Source organism: Macaca nemestrina, chromosome 14 (assembly GCF_043159975.1).
Source record: "Macaca nemestrina isolate mMacNem1 chromosome 14, mMacNem.hap1, whole genome shotgun sequence".
Lineage (NCBI taxonomy): Eukaryota > Metazoa > Chordata > Mammalia > Primates > Cercopithecidae > Macaca > Macaca nemestrina.
In genome coordinates, this window is record NC_092138.1 from 56484246 (window position 1) to 56499255 (window position 15010).

Below are 15010 nucleotides of genomic sequence, written 5' to 3' on the forward strand. Positions count from 1 at the left end.
GAAGGAAGGCACAAAGGAATACATACTGTATGGTATCATTTATATGGAGCTCAAAACAAGCAAAATTAATCTATCATGAAAGAGGTCAGAACAGTGGGAGGGGCACCAAGGTGGAGGAGACATGAGAAAGGCTTTTGGAGTGCTAAGAATGTTTTACATCTTGATCTGGGTTGTGGTATGTGGTTACGTACATACATACGCTTATTCATTGGGCTAGTATTTAAGAATATATGCTTGTTGTATGAAAGTTATACCTTAATTTTAAAGAGAGCAAGTACTAGCCACATAGGAATTGATAAATTTGACTACATCAAGATAAATTATAACCCTAGGACTAACAACATTTAAATCTTAAGCTTTGGTATTTTTTGTTTGTTTGTTCATTTATTTTCCCTCTATTATCCTCTGTTCAATGTTGGCTGCCACAGTGAGACAGACAGAAAGTATGAGGACACTTTTTTCTTGCATCTGTAGTGGAAACCTTAGCAGCAGACAGTAACTGCTCCAGGTCTGTCAAATAGATATGCTTCCTTTTTACTACATTTGATTTCTTTTCCTTTTATTTTTAGTCGGCTGTAATAATGGTATGTATTTATAGTATACAGGGTGATATTTTGATACATGTATACAATGTATAATGTTCAAATCAGAGTAATTAGCAAATCCATCACCTCAAATAGTAATCGTTTCTTTGTTTTAGGAACATTCAAAATCCTCTCCTCTAGCTTTTTGAAAATACACAATAAGTTACAGTTAACCATAGTCACCCTACAGTGTACTAGAGCACTAGAACTTATTCCTCCTATCTAGCTATTTTATATCTGTTACCCAACATCTCTCTATCCTCCCTTCCCCATCCCACCCTTCCCAGCCTCTAATAATCACAATTCTACTCTCTACTTCTAGGAACCCAACTTTTTTGCTCCCACATATGAATGATGACATGCGGTATTTATCTTTCTGTGCATTTCACTCAACATAATATCCACCAGACCCATCCATGTTGCTGCAAATGACAGGATTTTACATTTACGGCTGCAAACTTCAGAAGGATTTCCCTCCTAGCTCCACGTGCGGGCTGCTGCCGCCAGTAGCCTCACTCCAAAGCTTTGGGAAATTAGCAATTTTCTGGTGGCAATGACCATTAGAAACCCTGATTTGAATATTATTATGTGAGAGAACTCAACTATTTTTCAAATAAAAAATCAAGACATTTAGTCAGACATGGAATGTTCCTGCCTTTTTTATTTATTTGTTTGTTTATTATTTATTTATTTATTTATTTTTGAGACGGAGTCTCGCTCTGTCACCCAGGCTGGAGTGCAGTGCCGCAATCTCAGCTCACTGCAAGCTCTGCCTCCCAGGTTCACACCATTCTCCTGCCTCAGCCTCCCGAGTAGCTGAGACTACAGGCACCCGCCACCACGCCTGGCTAATTTTTTGTATTTTTAGTAGAGACGGGGTTTCACCGTGTTAGCCAAGATGGTCTTGCCTCTTGATCTGCCTGCCTTGGCCTCCCAAAGTGCTGGGATTACAGGTGTGAGCCACAAATGTTCCTGCTTTTAAAATGAGAAAACTGAAGCAAAAAGTTAGACTTCCTAAGAACGGGCAGCAAGACCTGACACACAATAAAATCTAATCTTTTCAAATTCCAGAAGCTTGAAATGTACCAAGTTCAGATTTGGGGATATGCATTTAACGAAGGAAAACTCAGATATTTCCCTTGATCAGAGTATAGGATACAAATATTACTGAAAAGGTAACTAAGAAGTATCTTTTTTTTTGGGGGGGGGGTCACCTAAAATCTTCAACAAATTATGTAGAGAGGAAAAGCACAATACATACAGTTTTTAGGAAGTAATCACAAATTCTGTCTTAGGGTGGTGATTCTTATCCTTCTTTTAGGGGTGAGTGCCATCACACCCACATGTCTTCCCAGTCTTTTCATTGTCCTCAATCAGTTTCCCATTATCATCTCCTAGGAGATCAGTACTTTATCTGCCCCAAATGGGATGGTGGTGGCAACATGTATAAGCCATGGTCTTAAAGTAGCAAGGCTTATGCTTCCCATCCAATTACCTGTAGCACCATCTATACCTAAATACTCAGGATGAATTAATGCTCACACTATACTTCAGATCACTATAAGTACAGTAAGCTCTACTTACTGTAGTATCTTTGACCTCCAAGAAGAGGGCTCTGATGAAGAGTAAGGAAGGCAGGGGGAACCAGAAAATTATTTGGCTGATTATGTTATCACCATCACTATTTATGAAATACCTCTTAATGTGGCTTCAAGCAGAAGCACACATTTTCAATTTGGAAGTTAAAATAGCTTCGATTGGGCTTTATCTAAGCTGCCTACCACATTTCTGATAATGACACGTCTTTTTTTTTTTTTTTTTTTTTGAGACAGAGTCTTGCTCGATATATGTCTCTTTTAACATGGCCAGCATTGCTTTTCATGGCCCACACTCACAAGATGACAAGTTAAAATAGTAACAACAGACTTCTTTGATTGTTCCTCCTAGGCTACAACTAAAACACAACAACAAAACAAAATGAAAGAAAAAACTGTAGGAGGAGGAATTTTCAATTTTCAGTATTTTGCAAACTGTCTAAATTGATAATCCAGATCTCATCTCATGACCTGAAGAAGTTCAGTTTTTCTATTGTAAAATGTAAATCTCAGCCCACCTCCCCAAAGCATATGATAATGAATTATTGAAAGAAAACATTATATAAAACAAAATGCTCCAGAAACAGGGTTTTGTAATTGACTCATGTTTCTCCACAAATTCCTTCTTGCTTTCTACTCCTATCATTAGAAACTTTCTGAAAATCAGTTGTTTTTCCAACCTTGATATTCAGAATATAACTAAAAATTTCTTTTTAGTTATATTAACCCACCCTTGTGGGTTAATTCATCATTCTGAAATCAGTGATCAGTCCATGTTACTGCAAGGGTAGAAAACATAATAGAAAGTACAAGAAACTATTGATGCCTTAAATATCCTGAGGGCTATTATTTTTTCATTCAATTCCTAACACAAACACTTTCTTTTGTGATTGCCCTCTTCCTCTAAAGCCTAAAGTGGGTGTGACATCAATGTTTGAGTATAGATATGGGTATATATGAGAAGAAGGAATGAACAATTTGGCTGTCAAGACTTCCAGTCAATTGAAATTTGCTCCATTATGGACTGAATTACTATATTCCTTTTTTAAATTATTATTTTTTAACTTTTATTTTAGGTTCAAGGGTACATGTGCAGGTTTGTTATGCAGGTAAACTCATGTCACAGGTGTTGCTGTACACATTATTTCGTTATCCAGGTACTAAGCCTAGTACCTAATAGTTACTTTTGATGTCAACCTTTCTGAATAGACAGTGGCTCTTTGTCTTACTTCTACTAACTTTGCTAATAATAATACAATGGGGTGGTTCTTTGGACTCAATTTTGTCCCAACCCTAAAACACAAATTTATTTGTTGAAGTGCTAACCCCCAGTGTGATGGTATTTGGACCAAGGCCTTTGGGAAGCAATGAGGTTTAGGTGAGGTCATGAGGGTTGGGCTCACATGATGGGATTAGTATCATTGTAAGAACGGACAACAGGCCGGGCATGGCGACTCACACCTGTAATCCCAGCACTTTGGGAGGTCAAGGTGGGTAGATCACAAGGTCAAGAGATCAAGACCATCCTGGCCAACATGGTGAAAACCAGTCTCTACTAAAAATACAAACATTAGCTGGTCATGGTGGCACATGCCTGTAGTCCCAGCTACTCGGGAGGCTGAGGCAGGAGAATCACTTGAACCTGGGAGGCGGAGGTTGCAGGGAGCTGAGATCACACCACTTCATTCCAGCCTGGCGACAGAGCGAGACTCTGTCTCAAAAAAAAAAAAAAAAAAAAAGAAGAGACAACAAAGAGTTTGCTCACTCTTTCTGTCCCTGCACTTGTGCACACAAAGAAGAGGTCATATGAGCACACAGTGAGATGACAGCTGTCTTGCAAACCAGGAAGAGAGTTCTCACCTGAACCCAATCATGCTGGCACCCTGATCTCATACTTCTAGCTTCCAGAACTGAGAGAACATAAACTGTTGTTTAAGCTACCCAGTCTATGGTATTTTGTTATTACAGCCCAAGCTAAGACAGGAGGAAAGGCAGAGATATTTTGAGAAGAATCATTTCTACAGAAACAGAGTTGTTCTAAATGAAATGGACACTTATTTCATCTTCTTCATACTAATATTTATGAAAGTTCCATTAAACACCACTTGGCCAGTACCCAGGCCTGCCACCCTCAGAACAGCAAACAAAAGCACATGATTTGAGGAACAAAAGAGTGAACACAGAGCCTCTCAGAAGACAGAGCTATCAATCAATTTTCTGCACATGACATCCTACTCCAGTTGTAGCAGATAAGAGCAAGGACACTTCCTGATCCTGTGAAAAAGCTGGAGCCCTGCTGATGGAGAGGCCGACACTGGGGCCAACCATGGGCTGGACATTTATCTGCTGCAGCCCTTCCGCACCTGGGCCCTCTTCAGGCCTTGTGCCTTGTACTCCCCATGCCACTGTAGCACCTGGTAAGCTGAAGTGAGGTATTTGAAGAGATCATTTGCCTGCAACAAAGAATAACTTAAAAGAAAAAGGAAACCACTAATTCCACTTGACAAACCAGTTTGTTCAGTTTTGGCTTTTGCAAATTTGAAACTTTCTCTTTGGCACCATACGATTCTGTTACATTAGGGCTCATCAATGCTGAGATACACAGTTAGGTCTACCAGCTGCCAGTGGTCAAGAATGAAAGAATCTCTCAGAGAGAAATCAGTTTCTAATAACCTAACCGTTTTCCTTGGCTATTACAAAAAAAAAAATAGAATAAAATGTCAGTGCCATGCAGGCAAGTACAGACATGGAAATGAAAGCTCTGTCTACAACTGCGAGATGTGTTTTTAATAAAATTGATTGGGATCAACTCGAGATAACTGCTAGAAGATGTAAGATTTTACTTTTAGATATATCATTTGTTTTTGTTTCCAATCTGGGCTCAAAAGAAACATTGCTAATGTTTTTCCAGTGGCACACTGCAGTTCTAGAAGAGTTAAAATAAGAAACCCTACCTGCTTAATCTGCCAGAAAACACATGAGAGGAGCAATCAGCTCCGGGAAGAGTTGCTCTGAATGAGGTATGCCTGGCTGCTTTAGGCCAAGCTGTTCGTCAGTCTTTCAAAATTCAAGTCATTACCAGATGCTGATCTACTATAATACTGTGATATTTTATCTGATTACACTTACCTGATTGTGCCTTATCTGCTATTTGCCTTCCCATTCTTCCATGTATATTAAATGCAGGTGCTTTTATTATTCTGAAAGCTAGAAAGTGTTGACTGTTCTGAATATAAATGGGAATATTATATCATTAACTTGCTCCGAAAGCAGGGCCATTCACTGTGTAAATCACATGTGAGGTACCTAGTGGAGACACAATAAACCATAATGTCTTGAGAAAGAAAGCAATGAGGAATGGATAAGGAGATAAAAATTTAAGGCATTGTTAAAGAAGGATAATCTTCAAAATCCTATCTGGTTCTTTCAAACTAGCATTTGTTGATAATATAACCTTTATATTAGAAACTTTTTTAAGTTCATAAAAAGAATCTTTTAGGGGAGTCATCACAACTTGGAATGTTGTCTCTGATAGGATTGCATAAAAACACTATCACTAACATTCTATGGCTTGTCTAAGTTGGGAAGACATTTTGAATATACTAATCTTTTAGAGAAGTATACTTTGCTTTGGCAAATATATTCTTACCCTACCTGGGTGTATTGCTCAAATAAAGTAAATAAATGGCCAAATTCTTTAAGTATTTTCCAGACATTAAAAGGTGAATAATTAGAATCTGGTTGCATACTTCAAAGGAAGAAATACGCAGCAAATTAAGGCGGAACCGTGACAAAGTGCAGCTGCCCAATAGTCTGGGGTTATACGCTCTGCTTAGCTTCAGCTATGTTGGCCTCACTAAAAGTTAATCCACAGTTACTTAAGTGGAAATTTTCAGAAAATCCATTTCAGAGCAAATGTTATGTGAGAGTCTAAATGAGCCACTGCCCTCCGTTGGATAGAATATCAGATGCCCTGATCATATTTACCAGTGGGTCAGATTCCTCTAAGATGTAACAGCTGTGTAAAGGAACACAGACTACAACCTTTGCCAGAAAGACTGTCGCCAGTCATCTGATGATCAGATCTGGAGGTATGAGACAGAAGACAAGTGTGAAGACAACCGGGAACATGAGAAGTAAGGTAACCCAGGAGGGTGCAGTTTCTACCCTCACTCTCCTCCCAAAGTCTCTGTGCCAGGAGACTGAAGCACAGGACTAGTCGCTACTCCTCTCTCCCTGCCACTCACCATTATATATAAATGCACAGAGTATCCATTTTGCTTGTCTTTTTTTTTTTTTTTTTTTTTCACATATGGAGTCTTTGTTTGTCATCTAGGCTGGAGTGCAGTGGTGTGATCTCAGCTTACAGCAACCTCCGCCTCCCAGGTTCAAGCAATTCTCCTGCCTCAGCCTCTTGAGTAGCTGGGATTATAGGCACCTGCCACCATGCCTGGCTAATAGGGTATCCATTTTCTTTCACCTGAACAAATGTGTATTTATAACACCTCTTAAAGTTAAGGTTGTTCTTTAATCAGAGAATCCTTTATTATTCTTAAACTATATGCATGAAAACAAAAGATGAATATGCAAGATGGTTTTACCTTTTCAGTAATTTCATATTTGGACATATTTTCACAGGAAAGACATAACAAGGTTCTCATAAACTGATTAAACTTCATTTATTTCTGTGTATATAAAAATAATTTTAACTGAGTATTATTTTACATCATTTAGAAAATTTATTCTCAAAAATTATAAATATTAGTGAAAAGGGAAAAATATTTTAAACATAAATGCTCAAACTATAGAAATTTTAGAGGAGAACGCAAGAGAATATGCTCATGACTTACGGGTAGCCAACATTTCCTAGCTCACAAAAGCAGTAACCATAAAGGAAAAAAGAGATAAATTTTACTTCATCAGAATTTAAAAACTTCTACTCACCCGAAGACACCATTAAGAAAAAGGAAGAGCCAAGTCATAGACTTGGAAAAAACATTTGTAAAACCTTAATCTGACAAAGGACTGGTACCTAGGATATACAAAGAACTGTGACCACTCAACAATAGAAATATAAACAACTCAATTAAACATAAGCCAAAGATTTAAAGAGTCAAATTACATACACACTCAAATTACATACACACTAAAATATATATATATATACACACAAGTGGTCAATAAGCCCACGAAAAAGTGCTCAGTGTCATGCATCATCAAGAAAATGCAAATTAAAACCCCAAAGAGACACCAGTACACACATCCCCAGCATGGCTATAATTAGGGAGACTGACACCATCACATGTGGGCCAGGGAACAGAGTGCGTGCAACAGCAGTTTGGATGGAAAGGTAAAATGATGCAACCACACTGGGAATAGGTCAGGCAGTTTCTCCAAAAAGGAAACATATACCTATCACGTGACCAGCAGTTCCACCTGTAGCTATTTACCCAATCTAAATGAAAAGTACATTCACAGGGCCAGGCGCGGAGGCTCACGCCTGTAATCCCAGCACTTTGGGAGACTGAGGCCGGTAGATCACCTGAGGTCAGGAGTTTGAAACCAGCCTGGTCAACATGGTGAAACCCTATTTCTACTAAAAATACAAAAATTAGCTGGGCATGGTGGCATATGCCTGTAATCCCAGCTACTCAGGAGACTGAGGCAGGTGTATCACTTGAACCTGGGAGGTAGAGGTTGCGGTGAGCTGAGATCACACTGCACTCTTGCCTGGGCTACAGACAAGACTCCATCTGAAAGAAAAGAAAAGAAAAAAAGAAAAGAAAAGAAAAGAGAAGAGAAGAGAAGAGAAGAAAAGAAAAGAGAAAGATTCACAAAAAGACTTGTGCAAGAATACTCATAGTCACTTTTATCATATGGCCAAAAACTAGAAACAATCTGTGTCCATCAATAAGAGAACAGATAAACTGTGGTAAGCAATGAGATGAACAACACAAAAGAACAAATAACTGATACATGAGACAACATGGATAAATCTCACAAACATTATGCAGTGTGAAAGAAGTCTTACACAAAAGTATATACCTGTATATCTTATGAGTTCATTTACATAATGTTAGAATATGCAAGACTAATCTAGAATGGAAAAACTTCAGAACAAAGGTTGCCTCTGGAGTTGTAGGAGGGATATTCTGAAAAGGAGAATGAGAAAACTTACTGTATTCTATATCTTGATAGGTTACACATGTGTGGCTATTCCTTAAAACTCAGGGCCAGGTGCAGTGTCTCACTCTATAACCCCATCACTTTGGAAGGCTGAGGCAGGAGGATTGCTTGAGCCCAGAAGTCTGAGACCAGCCTGGGCAACATAGGGAGATCCCCTCTCTATAAAAAATGAAAAAATTAGCCGGTGTGGTGGTGCATGCCTGTAGTTCTAGCTACGCAGGAGGCTGAGGCGGGAGACTCTCTTGAGCCTGAAAGGTCAAGGCTGCAGTGAGCCATGAGGTCAAGGCTGCAGTGAGCCATGATCGTGCTACTGCACCCCAGCCTGAACAACAGAGCGAGACTCTGTATCAAAAAAAAACAAAACAAGAAACAGTAAATATACTTAAGGTGGTGCATTTCAACCAAAAGAAAATTGTAAACAAATATTAAAGTCTAGTTAATAATAAATATCTGAAGTATTTAGGGGAAGTGTGCTAGTGTCTTCAATTCACTTTGACATACATCACAAATCATAAGATGGATTAATGAATGGATAAATACATAGTAAAGCAAGTATAGTAAAATGATAATCATAGAATCTAGTATGTGGGGGTCTATTGTGAAAAGAAGCAATGCAAATATCTTCTACAACCTAGCCCATAACGAAAAAATATTCCTAAAGTTACGTATAGGTGATTCTAACACTGGTAAAATGTAAAACTTTGCTATATGCTCGAAAATTTTCATAACAAAATGTTAGAAGAAAATAAAAAATAAATATTAAGTGTAATACGTATGGTAGTAAACTTCCTTGCTATTAACCTTCCAAGGTCTCTCTATGTTGCCCATTTATTAAGTTTCAAATTATAACCACAATGAAGGCCTACTTGTTCAGTTCTTAGAAACACTCCAACAAGTTTAAATATACTAAGCTCCACAAAACCAAGATGTTTTTTGCCTGTTTAATAGTTAGAAGCACCTACTACTGTGTTTGGCACATAGTAGGTAGGATGTAGTAGGTATTAAATATTTGTGGAATGAACTTTATCACATATAGTTCTCTCCTTCTTTTTTCCTTTTTTCTTCTTTTTTTTTTTTTTTTTAGGAAGACAGGGTCTTGCTATGTTGTCCAGGCTGGTCTCAAACTCCTGGGCTCAAGTGATCCTCCAACTTAAGCCCCCCAAGTAGCTGAGAATACAGGTGCATGCCACTGTGCTCAGTCACATATATTTCTTTTTTTCTTTTTTTTTTTTTTTTTTAGAGACAAGGTCTTGCTATGTTGCCCAGGCTGGTCTCAAACTCCTGGGCTCAAGTGATCTGCCTGCCTCAGCCTCCCAAAGTGCTGGGATTACAGGCATGAGCCACCATGCCTGGCTACATATATTTCTTAATCAAGCTATTTCAGTACTTTTAGAAATGATGTGAGATGTGATAAAAGCAATGCAAATATCTTCTACAACCTACCCCATAACCAAAGATATTCCTAAAGTTAAGTATAGGTGATTCTAACACTGGTAAAATGTTAATCATCTAACTAAATTGATTTTAAACTGATAATGGGAGTTAACAAAATAGAATCCCAAGGATCCATGTTGTATACTTATGAATTTATTAATCCATAATTTATTATTAAATAATATTTAATTTAATAATAATATAATAATTATTAATAAATCCATAAATAAACTAAGCTTAACTTAGTTGGGTATCAGAATTATGAGAGTTTTCTAAAAAATACAGGTTTGTAGGCTACACTTTGGAGATTCTGAATCAGCAGTTCCATGTTCTTTTTTTCTTTTTGGGACGGAATTTCCCTCTTATTGCAAAGGCTGGAGTGCAATGGCGCAGTCTTGGCTCACTACAACCTCCGCCTCCCGGGTTCAAGCGATTCTCCTGCCTCAGCCTCCTGAGCAGCTGAGATTACAGGCATGCGCCACCACGCCAAGCTAATTTTATATTTTTAATAGAGGTGGGGTTTCTCCATGTTGGTCAGGCTGGTCTTGAACTCCCTACCTCAGGTGATCTGCTCGCCTCAGCCTCCCAAAGTGCTGGGATTACAGGCATGAGCCACTGTCCCCAGCCAGTTCCATATTCTTTGAAAGGTCCTCATATAATTTCAGTTCATAACTAAGTTTGGCAATCAATGATCTTGTTCATTTCCTTTTAACTACTTTAAAATATCTTCTAAAAAGATAGCAAGAGAAGTAATTTTTATTTAGTGTTTCCATACCAAGTACTTTTTATATTATTGCATTTAGACGCACAACAACCCTTACAGGTGAATATTATTAACCCTACTTTACAATTTAGAAAATTAAGACTATTACCCTTTATTTGTGTTGTAAACATTCCAATTATGCTCTTTTAGTTATTTTTAAATGTACAATAAATTACTGCAGACTGTAAAAAAAAAAAAAAAAAATAGAAAATTAAGACTAGGTAATTTTAAGTAGTTTTGTCCAAACTCATTATAGATAGCAGTGGAGGAACCCAGGTTGGAAGCCAGCTGGCTCTACAAAGCTAACACGCTACCACAAACCTTTCCAAAGATGATAAGAAAAAAAGTTGCTGAAAAAGTTTCTCATCTGGCATTACAGACAGGAGTAACTGATATAATGCAGAAAGTTCTAAATTCTTACTTAAATGCCCACTAATACAATCTCAGCTTCTGTCTGGTTCCAGTATCAATGGAAAAGAGCAGTTGATTCAACCTTTTCTACACAGCTTCAAGAAAAGTTTCACATATAAAGAGAGAAAGAGAGAGAGAGGAGGGAGACTGACTTCTAGTCTGGTACTCCTGGCCTCAAGCAATCCTCCTGCCTCAGCCTCTTAAGTAGCTGGGATTACAGGCATGAGCCACCATTTAGGGCAAGGCTGACTCCTAGAATGGGTTACACAAAACCCAGAATCTGCCTATATATAAAAAGTACTCAAAACTATTTTTTGTTAATCATAACTAACATTTATTGAATACATATAATATGCCAGGGGCACATTTCTATGAACTTGACACATATCAGCTTATTTAAACTAACAACTCATTGAAGTAAATACTATTGTTATTCCTCATTTTATAGAGGAGGAAACTGAGGCACAGAGAAACTTGAAGCCAAAGTTCACAAATGTGGCAGAGCCAGGATTAGAACCCAAGCAGTCTGACACCAGGGCAGAATTAATATTTGGTTATGTTCTAAGAAAACTACCCGATATCTGAGGGTCTTTCTGGAATGTATTTTCTCTTTTCTTTTTTCTGGTTTTTTGTTTTGTTTTGTTTTTTGTTTTTGTTTTTTTTTTTTTTGAGACGGAGTCTTGCCCTGTCGCCCAGGCTGGAGTGCAGTGGCTTGATCTCGGCTCACTGCAAACTCCACCTCCCAGGTTCAAGCAATTCTCCTGCCCCAGCCTCCTGAGTAGCTGGGATTACAGACACGCACCATCATGCCCAGTAAATTTTTGTGTTTTTAGTAGAGACGGGGTTTCACCATGTTGGCCAGGATGGTCTTGAACTCCTGACCTCGTGATCCACCCGCCTTAGCCTCCCAAAGTGCTGGGATTACAGGCGTGAGCCACAGTGCCCGGCCTGGAATGTATTTTCATGATCTAATAAGATATGGAAAACTCTACCCCTTCCTGCTATTTGCGGAGGCATCATTAATTAGATCATGGTGTTTTAAGCTGAGTCTCAGGATCCTTTTTAACACAGCTCTCAAAGCAGGCCTTAGTATCATTTGGAGATGATAGATGAGAAACCTGCTACTCCTCACATTAAAAAAGAGACCCATGTACCACTACCAATTTCCTGCCCTCTTTGCTTTACTTCTCAACTGAATGAGAACTTTCTCATGGAAAATATATGATTGTTGTATACTAGGCTATTGGAGCACACTGGAAAATATGGTACCACTATCAATGATTAATAATGCTCTTACTTCTCCTTGCAGCTACTCAAGTAAGAAGATACCGGTCCTTGTCCCCTAACACACACAGAAGGTCACTAATGGCATTCTGGTACAAACATAGCAAAGGGATCAATGGTTCATGGACCCTGCTGTTTCCCAGGTGCTATTCCAGTGGCCAGAGGAACCTCCCATCACTTCAAACTTATGTTTTACTTGTTGTTGTTATTTTTGGTCTTCTATCATTGACTCATAGCTCTCTCACACATTTTAATGTATTCGCTGCATCAGGCCAAGGAAAACATTTGCCTGGTGTGTGAAAAAGCCTCTGATTACAGAATGAACTTTGCCTCTCCATAATTTGAAGAAGTTAAGGAGGGTCCCTACCCTAAAGTTATGTCCTACTTTGATGCTCAAAATCTTAGTAAAATCACCGTGCAAAGGAAAGAGCACTGACTTTGGCATCACACAGATGAAACTTGGCTCTGCTATTCTCTTGTATTATTGTGGGCATGGCATCTCCGACATGAGGATAATAATCATTCTTCATAAGGCTGTCTCAATGAGTGACGATAACACATATAAAGTCCTGGGCACAGTGCCTGACACACAGTAGGTAACATCATCATCATCATCATCATCATCATAATTACTTTTATTGCTAAGCATTGCTGTTTCCCTTGGTTCTCTCTTAAAATGCCACTGTTGATGGTGTGGGTAACATATTAAGTCCCTACTGTCTCTGTGTGAATGAAGGTTTCTTTCCTGTCTGTGGCTAGGGCAGTATTGATAGCACAAGCCCCTTTGGCAGGAAGGATACTTCAAAGGAGGCAGTGGATTGCCACAAAGACATTTGACTTAATTCACAATTTTGTCTAAGGTTATCTACCCCAAAGTAGTTAACATTCCCCATTCAGCAATTTTGCCCTCCCAAGTGACATACTGAAACAAAAATTGTCAAAACAAAAAACAAAACAAAAAAAAAACCTGTTTGTCCAAATGTAAAAAAGGTATAAAAGCATTGCAAATGAAGCAAACACTATATGCAGACTATTAAAAATGTGTCATAATTTTTAACTGTTTTCAAATCTCTAACCACCCTGCCTGACTCCACCTGCCAAAATACTGGAGGTGCCTCACAGACCATTTCAAGGCATCTCCTGCCACCTCATTTCTTGTCTGCAGAAATGGAAAAGGGATTGTTTGGATTTATATCTCACGTGAAAGTTCAAGTCATATTCACTTGATTTTAGATCGTCTGCTTGTTCATTTATAGAGGTGGGAATGTTGGCAGGCTTCAAAGAGGGAAACCAGAAATATCAGGCAATATACCTGTATTAGTCTGTTTTCACACTGCTATAAAGAGCTACCTGAGACTGGGTAACTTATGAAAGAAAGTGGTTTAATTGACTCACGGTTCCACAGGCTTAACAGGAAGCATAGCTAGGAGGCCTCAGGAAACTTACAATCATGGTGGAAGTCAAAGGGGAAGCAAGCACATCTTACCATGGCAGCAGGAAAGAGAGAGTACGGAACTGCCACATACTCTTAAACCATCAGATCTCATTAGATCTTGTGATAACTCTATCACAAAACAGCATTAGGGGGCTGATGCTAAACCATTCAAAACCACCCCCGTGATGCAATCACCTCCCACCAGGCCCCACTTTCAACAAGTGGGGATTACAGTTCAACATGGGATTTGGGTGGGGACACAGAGCGAAACCATATCAATACCTATCAAACAGCTACAAGTTTATACTCCCTGTGGCACATTTTCTAGAGAAACATGGCAAGGCCCGGAAATGTCTTTGGCTATCAAAGTTATGCAAGCCCCTTGCATAAAATTAATACAAGTTAATTAACAAATATATATAACAAAGACATTGCACAACACAGCTAAATGAATATGCCACAAATAAAACAACTAAGCCACATAAATACTTTTATTTACTTATATTTTACAATACACCCTGACATTTAAGACACAAATATTTTATTGACAGGGTTTCACAGATCACTGATAAACTTACACTCCTTTCTCATCCCATGACATTAGGGTTAAATTCAACTCACTAAACAGTCATGGTAAATTTCAAGTCAAAGAGTAGAGTTTCTAGAAGTGACATGGGATAGAGGTGAGAGCTCTCCTTATTCCCCACTAATAATACAAGGTATGTCCATATACCGATGCTCAGTTGCTGATCCATTAATCTGTAAAAATTTCTTGATTTCTAGGGAATCACTGAAACCCAAGGATCTGGATTAGAAAACACATACAGCATTCTTAAAAGTTAAAAGAAGACGAGTAGCTATTTGTTTATAGACTAACTCATCCATCTAGAGAATGATCTCTGCCAAATTCTCTGTAATTCTGTTACCGTGTTATTTATGAAGAGCTGTGGCATCGTGTTTCAGAAATTACCAACCAGTCAGCACTGATGGGTATGTATTTTTCTTGCTCACTCAGTGACAAGAAACATATATAATAAATTCTTAGGAACTTTATCTCTTTCAGTTAGAGTCAAAATAACTGCTGATTTAATGATTTGCCACAAAATCTATTCCTGGGTAAAAGGGAGAACCACCTTCTGCAGAAAAGAAGTATTTCAATACTTCAGCATTTCCAACAAGAAAGAGAGGTACCAATAAGAACAAAATAAGAAACTATGTTCTATGACTGAGAAATTGTTTCTAAATATTTTTCTACTATTTTTACTTTGTTCCCAATGGAAAGATAGCAACAGATTAAATGCTCATATGCCCATTTGAT

At 38.3% G+C, this 15010-nt stretch overlaps 1 pseudogene; it reads right to left on the reverse strand.

The window, feature by feature from the left end:
- Positions 1-393: 393 nt before the first annotated feature.
- LOC112428896 (small nucleolar RNA SNORA31) lies at positions 394-529 on the reverse strand (annotated as a pseudogene).
- Positions 530-15010: the final 14481 nt, after the last annotated feature.